This window comes from Euprymna scolopes, chromosome 21 (assembly GCF_053919585.1).
Source record: "Euprymna scolopes isolate OS-2025 chromosome 21, ASM5391958v1, whole genome shotgun sequence".
Lineage (NCBI taxonomy): Eukaryota > Metazoa > Mollusca > Cephalopoda > Sepiida > Sepiolidae > Euprymna > Euprymna scolopes.
In genome coordinates, this window is record NC_136502.1 from 101,430,164 (window position 1) to 101,446,928 (window position 16,765).

Below are 16,765 nucleotides of genomic sequence, written 5' to 3' on the forward strand. Positions count from 1 at the left end.
TAAGTAAAGATTTGAACATTGGTGGTGAATAGATAGAAGTCTGGTTTGAGATGCATTAAAAGTAACTAGATGTGTTTTAGCCCGTTGTATGAGAGGCGTGCAATAAGTAATGCCCCTGACCCACTTCCAGTTGTTTGATCTAGCTGAAATTTTGCATGTGCAATGATTTATATCTCTACGGGTAATGTGGCAAATTACAGCTCTGACCTAATTGTGATTTCTGTTTTACAGGTGTGTGAAATGGAGCCTGTTGAATGTCGAGCAGGGATCCTGTTTTTGTATTTGGGACGACGTACACCACAGGAGACTTTTGGTGAAATGAAAGAAACTTATGGTGATAATGCCCTATCATATGACCTTGTAAAACGTTGGCATCGTGAATTCAAACATGGCCGGAAGTCTGTGGAAACAGCTCCCAGACCTAGTCGCCCCCCTTCTGCCATTGATGGAGCATTTGTCCGTCAAGTTGAGGCTGCCATTTTGGAAGATCGGCGCATTACTATTTGCCAAATAGCCCAAGATGTCAAGATTAGTACAGGATCTGTGGAAACTATCATTCATGACCATTTGCATATGCATAAGGTGTCTGCCAAATGGATTCCCAGGTTGCTCACACCATTCCAGAAGCGAGAACGCGTCGAGTGCTCAAGGATGAATTTGGAGATGTGCCAAGAAGATGAGTCAAAGTTTTTCAAAAGACTGATTACACAGGATGAAACCTGGGTCCATCACTATGATCCAGAAATGCAATGGAAGCACTTGGACTCACCACCTCCAAAGAAGGCAAGGGTGCAGCCCTCCGCTGGCATGGCCATGCTCACAATCTTCTGGGACCAGGACGGAGTAGTGATGACAGATTTCCTGGCAAAGGGTACCACAATTACAGGATCTTATTATGCTTCACTTTTGAGGAAATTCAGGAAAGCTATCAAAATCAAGAGGCAGGGCAAGATAGCAAAGGTACTCTCCTCCTGCAGGACAACGCTCCGGTCCACAACTCGCATGTCGCCAGATCAGAAGCACGGGCGTGTGGTTATGATTCTCCCCATCCTCCCTAATCTCATGACCTTGCACCCTCTGACTTTCACCTCTTCCCAGCCATGAAGTTGTTTTTGAAAGGAAAGCGTTTCCCAAATGATGTAGCCTTGATTTCTGAAGTCACGTCATGCTGGGAGGACCAACCTGGGGTGTTCTACAAAAACGGTTTCCAGAGCTGCATCAAACGATGGGAGACATGCATAACTCTGGGTGGTTTCTATGTAGAGAAAGACTAATAACTGTTCCAAGTTTCGTTGCTCTACTGCTATGGGAAGTGGGTCAGGGGCATTACTTATTGTACGCCCCTCGTATTAAGCACTCGTATTCAGAGGAGAGCTGTGCATCTTGAGAAGCTGGTGGCGAACACTAGCGCTCATACTGAATTCTAAATAAAACACTTTGCTATATGTTTTCTTAGATATTCATTTCTTGTTAGACCAACTCCTATTTGTTGAAAGTCTGTCAGCACTTATCTTCACGCAAAGATAGTTGATGCTTGAGCAGCCAATGAATAGGGATAAGAAAGGAGGTTTGTATTTTCTCGTTGCTTGCAGGGTTCTCTCTGCTGACCGACCGTGATTCCCAAGGTAGGTGGTAGACGGTGCTGAAATAGTTCTTTGGAGCAAAGATGGAACCAATGAGCCCTACAAGCTGATTGGTCAGGGTGTGACCTCTTGTTACTTTCCATTAATTCTATATGTAGATAATATGGTCACAAGTTATTTCTCCATGGCCGTGATGAATCAGAAAATGGTTTTAAAGCCTTTAAATTGTCAATTGTTTGTTTGTTTGTTTTTTTTACTTTTGTTAATGCCAAACAAGGTATATAACTACTGAAGTGTAAGGGGGCTACTGTGATATGAGCCAGATTTGTAATTGATAACCGAGATCAGAAAGATGTTTGTTTACAGTACATTTAAATTATTGCATGTTATTACAGTCGAGAAAACAAGGAGCAGAGAAGAAATTCCACAGGCAAAATATTCCAGGGGGAAAAAGCTATTAGTGTAGAAAATGTTCTTGCATTTAAGTAGCTCTACAGTGAAGGGACTGAAGGGGTGTGATTTGGCTGCAAGCCAGGTAGGTCGAAATTATTTACGTTGATAGAGTGCAAGTGCAGTTAGTTCATTATTGTCTATAAGCAAAAGTAAAATGTTTTTGACGAATGATATTAAAAGAAAATCCCTACGACGGTAGCGTCATTCTATTTTCTTAGCTATAATAAATAATCTAAAATAATTTCTGAGTGACTGGAATTGTTTCAAAGGCGGGAATTCCACACCGTTAACACCGGAAACATTAAAAATAAAAATAAAAATAAAAAAAAAACATCTTACATTTAGAGAGAGACAATGGCTACCAATTGAGTTATCGCCGTTGAATCTATGAGGGGGGAAATAGATTACGATAGGAAATGAACATTCGTCGACGAAAGTGACAATCATCTGGTCCTCCTCAGCCACGCCCTTTTCCAGCTGGGTGTGTGTGTGTGTTTTTATTTTTTTACGGCCAGGGGACAGGAAAGCTGAGATAACCAAACGATCCCTTCCCCGAGGATGATATGTGAGTGATATATGTGACTGATATGGTGTTGCCCGGGAACATAACATGTTTACACATCTTCTCACGTTCTCCTCTTTCTCTTCTATTTAAAAAAAAGAAGCCGCTTGTTATTATTTTATATTATAAATTATTATTATTATTATTATTATTATTATTATTATTATTATTATGTCGCTGTAAAAACTATCTATAATAGTTTTCGTGTTTAAATCATTTACGTTCCAATCGGGTTATTATTTATTTATTTATCCATTGTAACTTGCCCGTGTTTGTAGCTCAATTCGTGTAACATGACTGTTGACGTTTTATATTACAGAAATTAAATTCGTCCAATGTTTTATGTACCCGATATTGGCCTATCATTAGCAAGTGCTTAGTTTTAAACTATGAGGAAAGGATTAGTAAGGACGATATTTTTTATTATTCAATGCAAATATATGTTTCACTTTGTGTTTTCGTTTGCTTATTTAAAACCGCCGTCGACTAAAAATCGTTTACTTTTATTTAATGGTATTACCTGCGCAAATACTAATGTCAACAAAAAAGCAATGTGATATTGTGGCCCTTCTACAGAATTTGAACAGAACTGTGTTTTTATTATTTAGGGATGGGGGATGATGCGTGTACTTATGTAGATTACGGACCTTTCTGAAATAATAACGTTATTATTTAGAAAACTCTTCTTAACATAGATAAAGCAAAGCGGCTTTTTAGTTGTTCTGTACTTTTACCTAACAATTTGATAACAAAGGCAACCGTAAAAATTGAATTTTTAAAAAAATCCTATCAACAAAAAAAAAAACGTCTATAAACTGCACAAGTACCTTTTTTTTTTCTTTATTATTATTTTTGTTGTTAACCCTACCCCTAAAGTAATCATAAATTTGGGGTTTAGTTCAGCAAAAGTTGGTTCGGTTCAAATTCTGTAGAAGAAACACGTGTGTGTGTGTGTGCGTGTGTGTATGTGTGTGTGTGATATTTGCACACATTTTATATATATATATATATATAGAGAGAGAGAGATTGTTTTATTCGTGGAGTTTTCAGAATTCTACTTGTGCTCTTTAAAAAAAAAAATGTGTATGATTTCCTCTTGAACAGAAATTGTCACACGTTTAAAAATGTTGTCCTCCTGTACTAAATGCGTTTAGAGTTTTTCATAAAATAAAACAAATAATATTTAAAACTAGACTATTATTCAGATATAAAATGAATAAACAAGGCAAGAAGGGGTAAATAATCCCGTCATTTCTTGTCTTTTTCGTAAATGCCTGTACGATTGATTTTATTTATTTGATCGATTAAAGATTTCTTCTCCCCGGGAGGAAGAAGGAGGATTGATGAACTAAAATAGTTGTGTTACAAACTCCTAAAAAAAATGTATCTTGTAACGGACCTTCTACCCCGGGGCATTAGTTTGAACACTCAAAACAGCAACAAACGTGGATATCTTTAAAACATTTTTTTTTTTTAATACTGTAAAAACAATACATAATAATTTCGTCAATTAATTCACGTTCCAATTTTGCAAGAGTCGTTTCGCTTTTGCTTTTCTGTTAATGCCAGTCGAGGACATTTCTGATGATCGGCAATACAGTGAAACTGCAGTAAAATTTACCAAACCAGAAGAACGCTTAACTAAAAGTTCGCAGCAAACGGTGTTCTGTCAGATTTGGTTCCTGATATTAAAGACTTCCTGTTTTTGGTCGCTTCTTCGCTTACTCCTGGGGTTTTTCCAAGCTTGTATTTATTTATTCATTTATTTATTATATAGTTAAGTGAAAGGGCAGATCAATTAAAGAAGTATTCCCCTTCCACGTCCTTATATTAAGGACTTTCTACAATTTACTGATCGTGTTGAACGTTATTTAGAAAGCTATTCTTAATATGAAAAGGTGCGCTTTCCCTTAACAATTTAATAAATAAATTAACGAATTTGGGAAACTGAAATTTTTGTCGGAAGTAATATTACAGGTTAATACCTCGAAAGCCGTTCTTAATATGCAGGTTTGTGGAAGCCATTCTTAACATGGAGAGGTTTGGGGTGTTTATACTGCGCTGGGTACTGTCGTAATTTTTTTACGAGAGTACCCAGCGTGGTATAAACATCTCCCCATGTTAAGAACGGCTTTCGGAATAAACACCCCCAACCTCGGAAGCTGTTCTTCAGGTTTTCCCATTACTGTTTTGTTATATATGTGTGCATGTGTGGAAATTGTCTTCGATTTCAGTAAATAATTTAATGAACTAGTTTTCTATATCAGGTTTATTTTTCTTTTATTTTCTTTTATTTTTATTTTTTATGGAAATAGCTCCAGAAAAAGCTTGAAGCCACTTGACGTACGGAGTTAAAAAAAAAATACCATTTAAAAGTCAAAAACTAGCTAACAACAGGTGTTAGATGGATAGATTATGGCCCAGAACACAGCAGTTCTTCCTCCTTTGTCATAAACATTGGTCATGGAACGTGAGGACTAAAGGACAAAATAAGGGAAGCGAGAGTTACAAGACTGCCGAAAGTAAATTCCATAAAAATAATTTGTTTTGGAATATTTTAGACGATGCTTGATTATTTGGATTCTTCGGACTATTGTTAAATTACTTACAACTTTGCAGATTGCCTGATCGTAAAACATGCATAATTATTATATTTTAATTCCTACAGAAACTGAAACCTGTGCATGCGAGTATTATGTTTTGTCTAAACCGTTCATCTCTTGTAAGTAACAAAAAAATAAGAAAAATATTTGAGCTGATATCAAAACCAAAACTTAAAGACAGTGAGTCAAGTATGATAACCATCAGGCTAGCTTGACATGATCGTTAAAATGTTTTCAAACCTACTTATTCTTAACATAAGTAATCTGTCACGTGAACTATTCACGCATGCGCATTCATGAAACAGATAAAAATATGATGGTGCGCATGTACTAAATTATCGATCTTTTACCTCTTAGAAGCCCTTTTTTCCAGATGAAAACTGATTAAAAAGATTTCCACATGTCTGAATACCCTATATATCAAATTTCCAAAATTTGTTGAGTATATAGGTTGAGAATTGCTCTCACATTTTCACTTTTATAGACATATAGATATCAAGTCAGTTGATATTTGGGTTTGACAATGAATGCCCTGGAAAAAGTCACTTCTGATCAGTGTTTACCGATTTTAAAATATGCAAACAAACTTGGCTGTTTTTCAGAATAACAGAATATTTTTAGACTGGTAAACATTAAACAGCAGTGATTCTTCCAGGGCATTCATCGTCAAGCCCATATCTCAGCTGACATAATATTGTAAACAAACACAGATGAATCTTGATGAACCCCTATTATCATTATTATTCACAAACTAAATACAAAAAAGATATAAGTTTAAAACTTGGCGGTAGTCTTGCAAACTGGAAAAGAAATTGAAACTAAACATGAACAGGTGTTTGTTGATTTTATTCCCCTTATAACAACGAAATCTGGTCATGCTCTATTTGGTGAAAACGCACAATAGTTAACTGTCGATAAATCGCAAGCAAACAAAAATGATTTCTACCAAAGGCAATGAAATTTAATTATCTTCTGACCTGCATTCTTTTAATGTGCTGAAACTTTTAATTATTTTTTTTTTAAGTTGCTTTCATGACACACGAATAATAATAATAAATCATTATTATTCATGTGTTGTAAAGGCAGTTTGATAATAATAATATACGTCATAATCACGTTGACACACCGGTTTCTCTCGGATCACCAAAGTTAAGCAACAGTCAGCCTGGTCAGTATTAAAATGGGTGACCATGGTGGTGTATGTGGTCTCCGCTTATCCTGGCATTGTTTCCAGCCAGTCTCAAGCCTCTCCTTGCCACTGGACCCTAAGCAGTGCCGCTTCAGATGAGGTGTGGTTGGTGATTGTGCAACCTTTGCCTCACAACTACACACACAATTACCCTTACAGTGGTGGCCATTGTCTCTTGAGACTAAACAGAGGTAACGCTATAATAATAAAGACCATTTAATGTTTAACTGTTGGAGAGGTTTGGTTTGGTTTACAGCATATCAACTCTTTTCGGTTTATTTAATACCGAATCCAGTTATTTTGGAACTAGTATTCATGTTACGTCCAGTTATTTTGTAGAAGGTTTTTATTCTTCAAGCTCTTTGTATATTCAATCGCTACTAGAGTTTGGTTTGGTTGTTTTATAGTGGATCTTATCGCTTTTGTTCCCTACCTTGCAGAACATGAATGAGTTTTGCAATGAGAGGGGAAAGGGTTACAGAATTAATGTTTGGAACATTTTAAGTGAGGAAACCAGTCAGGAAGAGGAGGGGGAGTAGAAATACGAAGGGGGGATGAGAAGAAGGAATAGGGAGGGGGAGGTGGATTGTTGTTTTTGGTTTTGCAGAACATAATTAAGTTTTGCAAAAGGAAGTAGAAAAACAAAAAGCATCAATGTTTGGTGCATTTCGTCTCAGGAAGCCAATATCTTCAGATAGCCTGATCTGGTAGCACCAGTGTTCTGGAGGGTTAGGGTCATTCCTGAAAAGATTTTTTAAAAATGATTTACTCTAGTAGTCACCCTAAGTAGTTTCAGCATATTTAAAAAGTATACAGGTCGGTAAATAATTAAATTTTACTGCATTTAGTATAAATCTTTTTTATTTGTTTATTTAAAAATATTTTTTTTTTTTAGCAATTTCTCAACTTACTTATTCTATAATATTACCCCTCCCTCCCCGTTTTTATAAACGATACTAGTATGCTTTTATTTTATTTATATTTCAAGCGCAGAAACCACTCAAGGATAAGATTTAATGTGATGGATATATTGTTAGTTGAATGATGAAGAATATTATGAGAGGATAAAAAATGAATGGAATTAACAAAATTTGATGACTTATGACAAGTTATTTTTTTACATTGGATCTGCTGGGAAGCAGTCTGTGGCAATGTGTTCCGCAGATGGTTTCTTCTTGGAAAGAAACTTTGTTCATGTAAATTCCACCTGATGCTAGGCACACCAAAAAAGAAAGGAAAGTTCTTTTCAGTTGTGGTTGAAGGGCGAGTTTTGTTCTGAATGCTCCACAAGGAGGAACCAGAGATTGAAACTCGAGTCAAGCACCTTCCATGGAAATACTGATAGAGTCGAGAGATTAGCAATGTGATAAAGTGGCTGTAGAGAACAGAAGAGATATTTGCCACTAGATTGCGAAAAAAAAAAACATGCATAAGATATAGTTTTACCGATTTACTTGAGTCCCCACAAGGGCAAAGTTGAACAAAGTGATCGGTTTTTAATGTGGTGAATCTAGCTCTTGAAAAGGGGGCTGTTTGGACCAATCACAGATATAAAAAAAATATATACCTCGGTCTAGGATTTCTCGTCCATAGGCTGGGGACATAACAGATACTATACTTTGATCCTAACTAAAAACCTTGATTTGTTCACCTGCTTCCCACAGGTTGTCACACGGAATCTAGCTATCTAAAAAGAGGTGCTAGTTCAGCTGCAAAAATAGCCTGGTTCTTTTTTTTTTTTTTTTTTTTTTATACAATGGAGTCACCACTTATCAAGGCCCAAAGGCCACTCTGGGATAACGGTAATGAATGCGAGGTGGTGATGTAGTAATTGTTAATGGTGTAAGTTGGGTACAATTTGATTAAGGGGACAGTTCAACAAGAACTTGTTTACATTAGACTTGAAGGCTACCATACTGTAGTCAGCCAGAAAGCCAGGCTAATGGAATAGTGTTCCACAGGCAGGCAGTTCTAGGAAAGAAGCTGTGTTTGTGGAATCTGCATTTAGATTTAGGCATCGATGGAGGCTGTTGATAGTGGTTGTAGCTAGTTGAGTGCTTTTTGTGAAAGTTTGACAAAGAGGCTAGGTACCCTACATTGGAGCTCAGACGAGCACTTGCCATGAAAATAATGATACTTTATTATGTCAACATTCCCTCACAGATGCAACAGGAAATAAACCTATTCCTTGCCTTCTCTAAGAGGAAGAAACGAAATGTATTATAGACAATTCCTTCCAAAAAAATGACGTAATGCATGGGAGCATAAACTTCTGAGACAGATTAAATACAACATTTTGAATTATTTGCAAAAAGAATGAATACAATTTATAGGCTAGACACAAAGCTCTCGAAAGTGGTGGTGGTGGTGGGGGGGGTGTTAGTCATCTTCTGCGTTTCTTATAACTACATGTCTTTCGATACTTTTCTCCAATCACTGCTTCTTTCTCTCTTTTATCATTTGTACGTCACTTTTATTTCAGCAGTCACCACAATACCACATTTACTTTATACTATCTCATTCAAAATGTTAAGTTTTAAGACTTTGTGTTGAACAAAGATGGCGGCGTAGTTCAGATCAGTAACCAAGATGGCGACCAAGTTATAATGAGGCGATTAATTCACAAAATCACCAAGAATGCTATGGTATCCGAATTGAAAGCTTTATCTGAAAATAACACATATGAAATAGTGGCAAAACCAACAGATAAAAATATAGGGACCGAAACAAAATTCATAGATAACCGAATATACAGGGAAATGGTAGGAAGCCTCATCTACTTGATGACCGCAACAAGGCCTGACATATGTTACACTGTAACAAAGCTATCTCAGAACTTAAGAGGTTAACTACGCCACGGACCGCATTTGATTCTTGGTCGCCATCTTGGTTACTGATCTGAACTACGCCGCCATCTTTGTTCAACACAATGTCTCAAAACTTAACACAAAATATCCTCAATGGTTTAAAATTAATTTTATTTGCAAAAAGGATATTTACAATTTAATGAAAAACTGATAAAAAGTGTTATCCCAAAATAAAAAAAAAAAAAAAGATAAAATCAGAGGCAGATTAGTAAAAATGTTTTAGTTCTTTGTAAGAGTAGATCAGCCATCGTTTTCTGGTTTGCTTAAAACTGAAAACAAGAAGGTCAATCTCTAAGTGGGAGTGAGATTTTAGTGTAAGCAAAAGAGTAAGGTGGAATTTAGGAGTGGAGGGTGTCCTAAGATAAATACAATTTGTCGAGGCCAAGGAGGGGGAAAAAAGTGTGTGGAGTGGGCATCTATTACTTTCATATGCATAAGCTTGCAGCTTGTACCCACATTTTGTTAAATTCCGTGAAAGATAATTTTTTCGGTCACATCTAATTTGAACTTTAAGCTGATGCTTAAAGATTAAAATAAAATAATTGAAGTGAAAAAGATTCAACCTCATGCAATCTTGCACTACTTCAAGGTATATTAGCTGCTCGGGATTAATGCAACCTATCGCCTTGTTGATATGCATCTGGAACAGCAAGAGTCGATTACATTTGAAGAATGCATGCTTAACTGTTTCTTCTTCAATGAAAACAATTGCATGTCAGTTGTGCTTGAACTAAGGAGTATGCCATTGAGGAGTAACATGCTTTAGACCAATTGCCAGATCAGAGAATACTCAGTAATTGTTGAGATGTTCCGCATTTGACGCTCAACTCCATTAAGAGCAGATCCGAAGTGGAACCCTCTACTAAATCTCTATCATCTTTCTAGACTACATTCTTTAAACTGGGGAAATCTGAGTGCCGCTTACCATTCAGTGAAGAATTGCAATTTACCCTTCGGTTTATGACAGCCTCAGGATGAGGATGAGGGTGGAAAAGGTACTCTTGACTGCAGATTCAAGGTTTGAATCGGGGAAAGCCAGTCTCTCAGCATGTTGATAACTTGTCACGTCAGGCATTTCTAAGCCCCCCCCCCTAGATGTTACGTATAGATTTGTCTGCCAACCTACGGTCTTCCTCTCATCCAAAGAAATGAGGACAGAAGGTGCTGAAAGACCGTTACATGGCTGACAGGCAGAGGAAGTCCAGCCAATCGCAAAAAGATTAGGAAAGGCATACATAATGTATGTCTTAGCTTTTCACTTTAAGGAAAGTTTCTTTCAAAGTCTAAACACTTCCACATTTGACTGTACATCCAACCAATTTCTCTCAAGTTGGTAATCTGGTCCAAGCTATACAGCAAGAATTCAAACGGAACTATTCAACCAGTAAAAAGGACCCAAAAGCAAACTATTACCATTTCCAGTCACTTAACTACAGGCCAATGAACTTGTAGTTGATTTTTTTTGTTTTTGTCATTTCATAATGGACAAACACCTCCGTTGTTACCTTTTGTCTTCAAAGCATAACACTTAAGCAGTGATATTATTGATGAATGCAGAAAACCTGGCAAAGTTTAAACTTCTAGATAAAATGTAATGGGTCTCCTCAATTGTGGCTATATCTACTCCGAGGAACGAGATTTTACCAAATATAAACAGCACAACCTTTTGAGCTAATACTTCTTGCATTTAAACTAGCCAGATACAAAATCATGATCACTGCACTTACTCAGTGTCACACATGAACCTAAAGTCTTCCTGGGTGAGGATGCGGCAGGTTTCTCCAAGACTGCCAGTTATGAGTTTGTGTATAACCCACCTGCCTTCGATAACACTTCAAGAAACAATATATATTTGAAAGCTTTATAAAAAAAAAGGGGTTTGATCCTTCCTCTTCACATCATGTTCAACTTTTTAAGGGTTGCTCCTCCACTATGAGCCATGAGTCTGGGATCACTCTCTTTGTGACTATACCGTTCTCCACATATACTTCACTTTGTATGGACGTACTGCTTGGGATGTTGAAAGGTTATCGCTAAGGAAACAACAACAAAGTTTTTTTGTTTTTTTTTGTGTGTGTTGTCTACCTCTAAATCCTGAACCTGGCTCAGAATCTAGAAAAGCTTGAGGGTTCTTCTCTGCTGCCCTGCTAAGTCTGTCTGCATTGAGAGGATCCACCTCACAGATCCAGTTCCCCAGGTATGAAGAGTTTCTGGGTCATCACTAGGACTATGAGAACAGCATATTCTTTTCCTTGTTTTGATTCTCAGGTATATATCCATTGATATCTTAGATGTTTTTATGTAGAGTGATGTGGTTCTCGGTTGATTAATTGTGTCTGTGTCGGATATACACTCGAGAGTCAAAAACAATGAAAAAAATATGCTGTTGTCATAGCCCTAGTCATCACCTATCTTGGTGGTGATGGGGACTCTGATTGACTTCTTGCCTGCTCCAGCTCTGTCTCATTTCCTCTGTCTGAAGATTGAGGCTAACCATAGAGATAGTTAAGGATGATCTCAAACACAAGGCTGGTGATCATTATGAAGATCAAGTAGTTAAGGCGAGATTAAACAAAGTATTTAACAGAGACATGAACTTCGACACAGAGGAGCATAAGGAAGAGCTTACTTGCGGTTCGGCTAAATGCATTCCAAACATCAAGAGACCGGATGGCGATACCTTCGTGTTGACTTTTGGAAGCACTTCACCTAACTGGCAAAATTTCACGTTCAAAACTTTAACTACTTAGTTGACCCCCCCCACCCCCCAACCCTCATCTCGATGCTGTTGGAGCAACTAGTTGTGATGGCTGGATTAAAGAGTGTAAGGTCTTGGCTGTGTTGAAGCAGGTCAGCTACAACAAATCGCCATGAATTCTACAAATTGTTTTTGAGGTTGTCAACTAGTTAGATGGTGAACTTGGGAATCTTTCTGTCAAACTCGGGGGATTTGCATGGAATTTCAAATAGAACTTTTTATTTGATTCACTAATCAATTATTTAAAGCTGAAGAGGTTTTAATGGGGGAAAGCGGTTGGGATTACGAGAGCCGGACAGAGGAGAGTAAGGCTCATCCTCTTTTTGTTATTTTGTCTCAATTTCAACAATGGGTATAATATGATATAGTTCGTCCTTGAAAATGAAGTGGGGAGGTTAAGTAAATTACATGATCTAAAATAAAATCTGTAAGGTTTTTGTTGTTATAATAAAATAAATACCTTGTATTAAAAATTCAATTACTAATAAATATTAAAAACTAGCAGGAGGGAGGGCACTCGGCTTTGCCTAGTTGTAAAATATGCTTAAATATGATATTTTCATTCGTGCAGATTTGAAATATATTATTATAGTTATGATTTCTAAAATTAAAAAAAAAAGTATTTGGGTGCCATCAGCTGGAATTAAAACCGAAAACCAAACCATAGCATTCAAAGCTGGTGACGTTACCACTGTACCAACATGACACGCATATGAACTGATTAAAAATAAATTAAGATAAATGTATAAAATGTATAATGATTTTTTTTCAATTTTGACCCCTTAAAAACTATTTTAACCGGCTAAAGACCCATAAAAGAACGGTCCATAAAAAATCCAATCATTTGAGGCCCTTAATGCTGCACTTCAACTTTTAGTTTCGGAAGAGATAGTTTGAAAATATGAAGACAGACAGACAGACATAGTGAGTTTTATAAATTAGATTTGGCACTTCTACAAATAGGGGAACAAGTGAAAATCGCAGTTCTAAAAAAATTAACATGAAAACTCTTTGATATAGTTACGTAATCAGGCAAAAATAGTTATCTACACCAAACATTAGGAAAAATTATCGAGTAGAATTTTAATTAAAAATAAAAACCAGTTTATTTATTTTTTATTATTTTTTTTTTGTTTTGTTATTTTTATCGATCCATTATTACTAATCGCAGAAATCCCATAAATCAGGGGGAGATAAGTCAGTATGCTATTTAACAAATAATGAATGGTGGATCAGCAAAATGTGAAAACTGATTTTTATCTTTAATTAAAATTCCACTCAATTTTTTCTAATTTTGTGTGAGGATCTTTATTTTTGCATGATATGTAAATATATCAAGGCATTTTTACTTGGAGTGCGATTTTCATGTGCTCAATACTATATAAGCACTGAAAATTTTGGATGAATTTTTAACATACAAGTTTAGTTAAAAAAAACAAAAAAAAAACAATGAGATAATGCATCCATCACTTCTCAGCAGCTTTTGCAGACCTTCTTCCAGTGTTGATGGCAAATTTCAGTGATTCTCATCTCTTTCCTTGATGTCTTTTAAGCGCATTTATTATATTGTTTAATGGTTAATGGTCACTCAGTTTTGTTTTTTTTGTTTTTTTTGCTATCAACTCTTTGCCAATTTAACTCTTCTTCCCAATATACAAATCACTGTTATTGCTGTAACATTGCATAAATATGGCATTAACATTTTTTGTAAACTCTTTTTTTTGCATCAGTTCTCTTAGATCACTAAAGTTAAGCGATGTTGAACTGGGTTTGTGCTAAGCTTTATTAGTGTTATGACTTTGTTCGTTATGTTGATTATCATAGTCGACAAACATGCAGATTCTGCCATACAGAATTGGAAAGTGTTGGTCATCTGATATCAAGTTGCAAAGTTCTTCTAGGGGACGGCTACTATACAGTGAGACATGATGGAGTATGCAAGTACCTCCACTGGACCATCTGTAAAATATTAAACATCCAGTGTAGCAGCAAGTCATGGGAAGATCAACCTGAAAGAACAGTTGGAAATGACTTATATACCATACATTACAACCATGTAATCCCTACAGCCAATTACCTTGAAAATGCTGCTGTGAAACCTGACATAGTTATATGGAATAAGTCAGAGAGAGTTGCAACCTTGATTGAAGTGAGTGTTCCTGATGATGGCGGTCTGAACAGAGCTGAAAGAGAGAAACAGACTAAATACCTAGGTCTTATGCATGATATGAAAAGAAACTGGAATCTTAAGGAGATATCAATCATACCAGTTATCATAGGTGCCACAGGGCTTATGAAGGAGAACCTGAAGTCCTACCTAACTAATATACCTGGTGAACCAAGTGCAAAAGAGATCCAAACAATTGCACTTAAGGGAACAGCGAGGATACTAAAAAGAGCTCTCGGTTGGTTTCAATGAAAAGCGGGGCAATGTTGGCAGCTGGTTTGGCTGCCCCCTACCCAGCATTACAATCTTGAAAGGAAGAAAAAATTAAAAAACAAAAAAGACAAACAATTAATGCTATGGCTTTATCATAGTCAGCAAACATTATTAGTGTTATGGCCTTGTTTGTTGTCGATTATAATAGATAAATGTCATTCGTGCTATGTCTTTGTTTAATATTATGTTATCATTGTAAACAATTTTATTATTATGACCTTGTTAAATATTATGTTGATTATTATAATAGAAAAATTTTATTATCATTCTCACCTTGTTAAATATTATGTTGATTATCATAATAGACAAATTTTATTATTATGACCTTGTTAAATATTATGTTGATTATTATAATAGATAAATTTTATTATTATTCTCACCTTGTTAAATATTATGTTGATTATCATAATAGACAAATTTTATTATTATGACCTTGTTAAATATTATGTTGATTATTATAATAGATAAATTTTATTATTATGACCTTGTTAAATATTATGTTGATTATTATAATAGACAAATTTTATTATTATTATGACCTTGTTAAATATTATGTTGATTATTATAATAGACAAATTTTATTATTATTATGACCTTGTTAAATATTATGTTGATTATTATAATAGACAAATTTTATTATTATTATCACCTTGTTAAATATTATGTTGATTATTATAATAGACAAATTTTATTATTATTATGACCTTGTTAAATATTATGTTGATCATTATAATAGACAAATTTTATTATTATTATTATCACCTTGTTAAATATTATGTTGATTATTATAATAGACAAATTTTATTATTATTATGACCTTGTTAAATATTATGTTGATTATTATAATAGACAAATTTTATTATTATCACCTTGTTAAATATTATGTTGATTATCATAATAGACAAATTTTATTATTATTATGACCTTGTTAAATATTATCTTGATTATTATAATAGATAAATTTTATTATTATGACCTTGTTAAATATTATGTTGGTTATTATAATAGACAAATTTTATTATGATCTAGTTTTATATTATGTTGTTTATCGTAGTAGACAAACTTTATTATTACTTGTTTACCATTATATCTATTATCATACTAGGAAAACGTTATTAGTGTTGTGACTTTATTACTTCTGAAAGAAACTAGAGAATGCATATAAAAAAATATGAAAACACAAAAGTTGATTGAAAAGATTATCCTTTTTAAAAAGGAAACAGTTTTTGAATGAATGTTCCTAAACAATTTTCGGAATGTAAAAATTTACAGTATTCTTTTATTTCTTTATTTCTAGGATTGATGCTTATGAGAAAACCTTATGTGGGCCACATCTTTCTCCAGAGAATGTTCTTCAAAAGTATAGTGAGGTTTACTTTCACAATGGAGCAGGAACGGATGGAAAGATTTTGTTAACGGTTGACACAAAAAAAGGGGAGACAATTCGAAATCCTCTAAAAAGAGATTTAAAAAATGGATGAAATTATGGTCTTTGTTCATAAATAGGAAACGTCACAGAAAATAAGAGACAAGTAACCAACTATCTTGAATCTATTAAGAATTAGCTGTTGGCTACCACCTAAAGGAGGTTGGAAGGTTGCTTGTCAGAGTATTGAGTGATTCTGTGTCACTTGGAGGTGTGGTTGTAAATATTGATTTTTTGATCCATTAATTTTTTTTTTTTTTTTGCATAAAATCTTTTAAAACGTTTTTGGTTTTAGTGAAAAACAAAAAAAAAACATGGACACATAAAATGATCTGTTTATATAACAGTAGTTATATTAAAATTTTGATTAAAATGGCCATCTTCAGAAATCTATCAGGTAAAGCTAGTCGAGTGTTCCCATTTTGTTTGGTTAGCAAAAGTATACACTTGAAAGCAAACGTTCTATTTAAATCAGCACTCCTAGCTGAGACCTAAATGGAGTCCTGAAAATACAAGATTTGATGAAACTAGGTTCACTTGATCTTAAGCACTAGAAACACAAATAAATATCCATGTAGAAAATTTTTTTAAAAATAAACAACATATTTACACATACAAAAAATATTTTCTTATCGAGTGAAGAAATCTCTGTCATATATTAAAAAAAAACATAAAAAAGAAATTAACGAGAAGATTCAGTTTATAAACGATATACTGTTTAAAATTTCCAAATAATTTTTTAACCCAGCAAGAATGACATACTTGGACATTTTAGCTAAGAATAAGGTGTAGTATCTGTTTTGATACTGCACTTCATTTTTTTCTTATCTTAGTCAGTGAAGGAGAAATCCTTTTAGACTAAGGCAGTTTCTATATTTGTCCCA

General features: G+C 34.8%; 1 long non-coding RNA gene across 1 annotated transcript; it reads left to right on the forward strand.

Moving 5' to 3' along the window:
• The first annotated feature begins 2,368 nt into the window (after nt 1-2,368).
• On the forward strand, nt 2,369-16,563 carry LOC145242635 (uncharacterized). The gene is made up of 2 exons (XR_013862783.1): nt 2,369-2,601; nt 15,753-16,563. It is a non-coding gene; the product is annotated as an uncharacterized LOC145242635 (long non-coding RNA).
• Nucleotides 16,564-16,765: the final 202 nt, after the last annotated feature.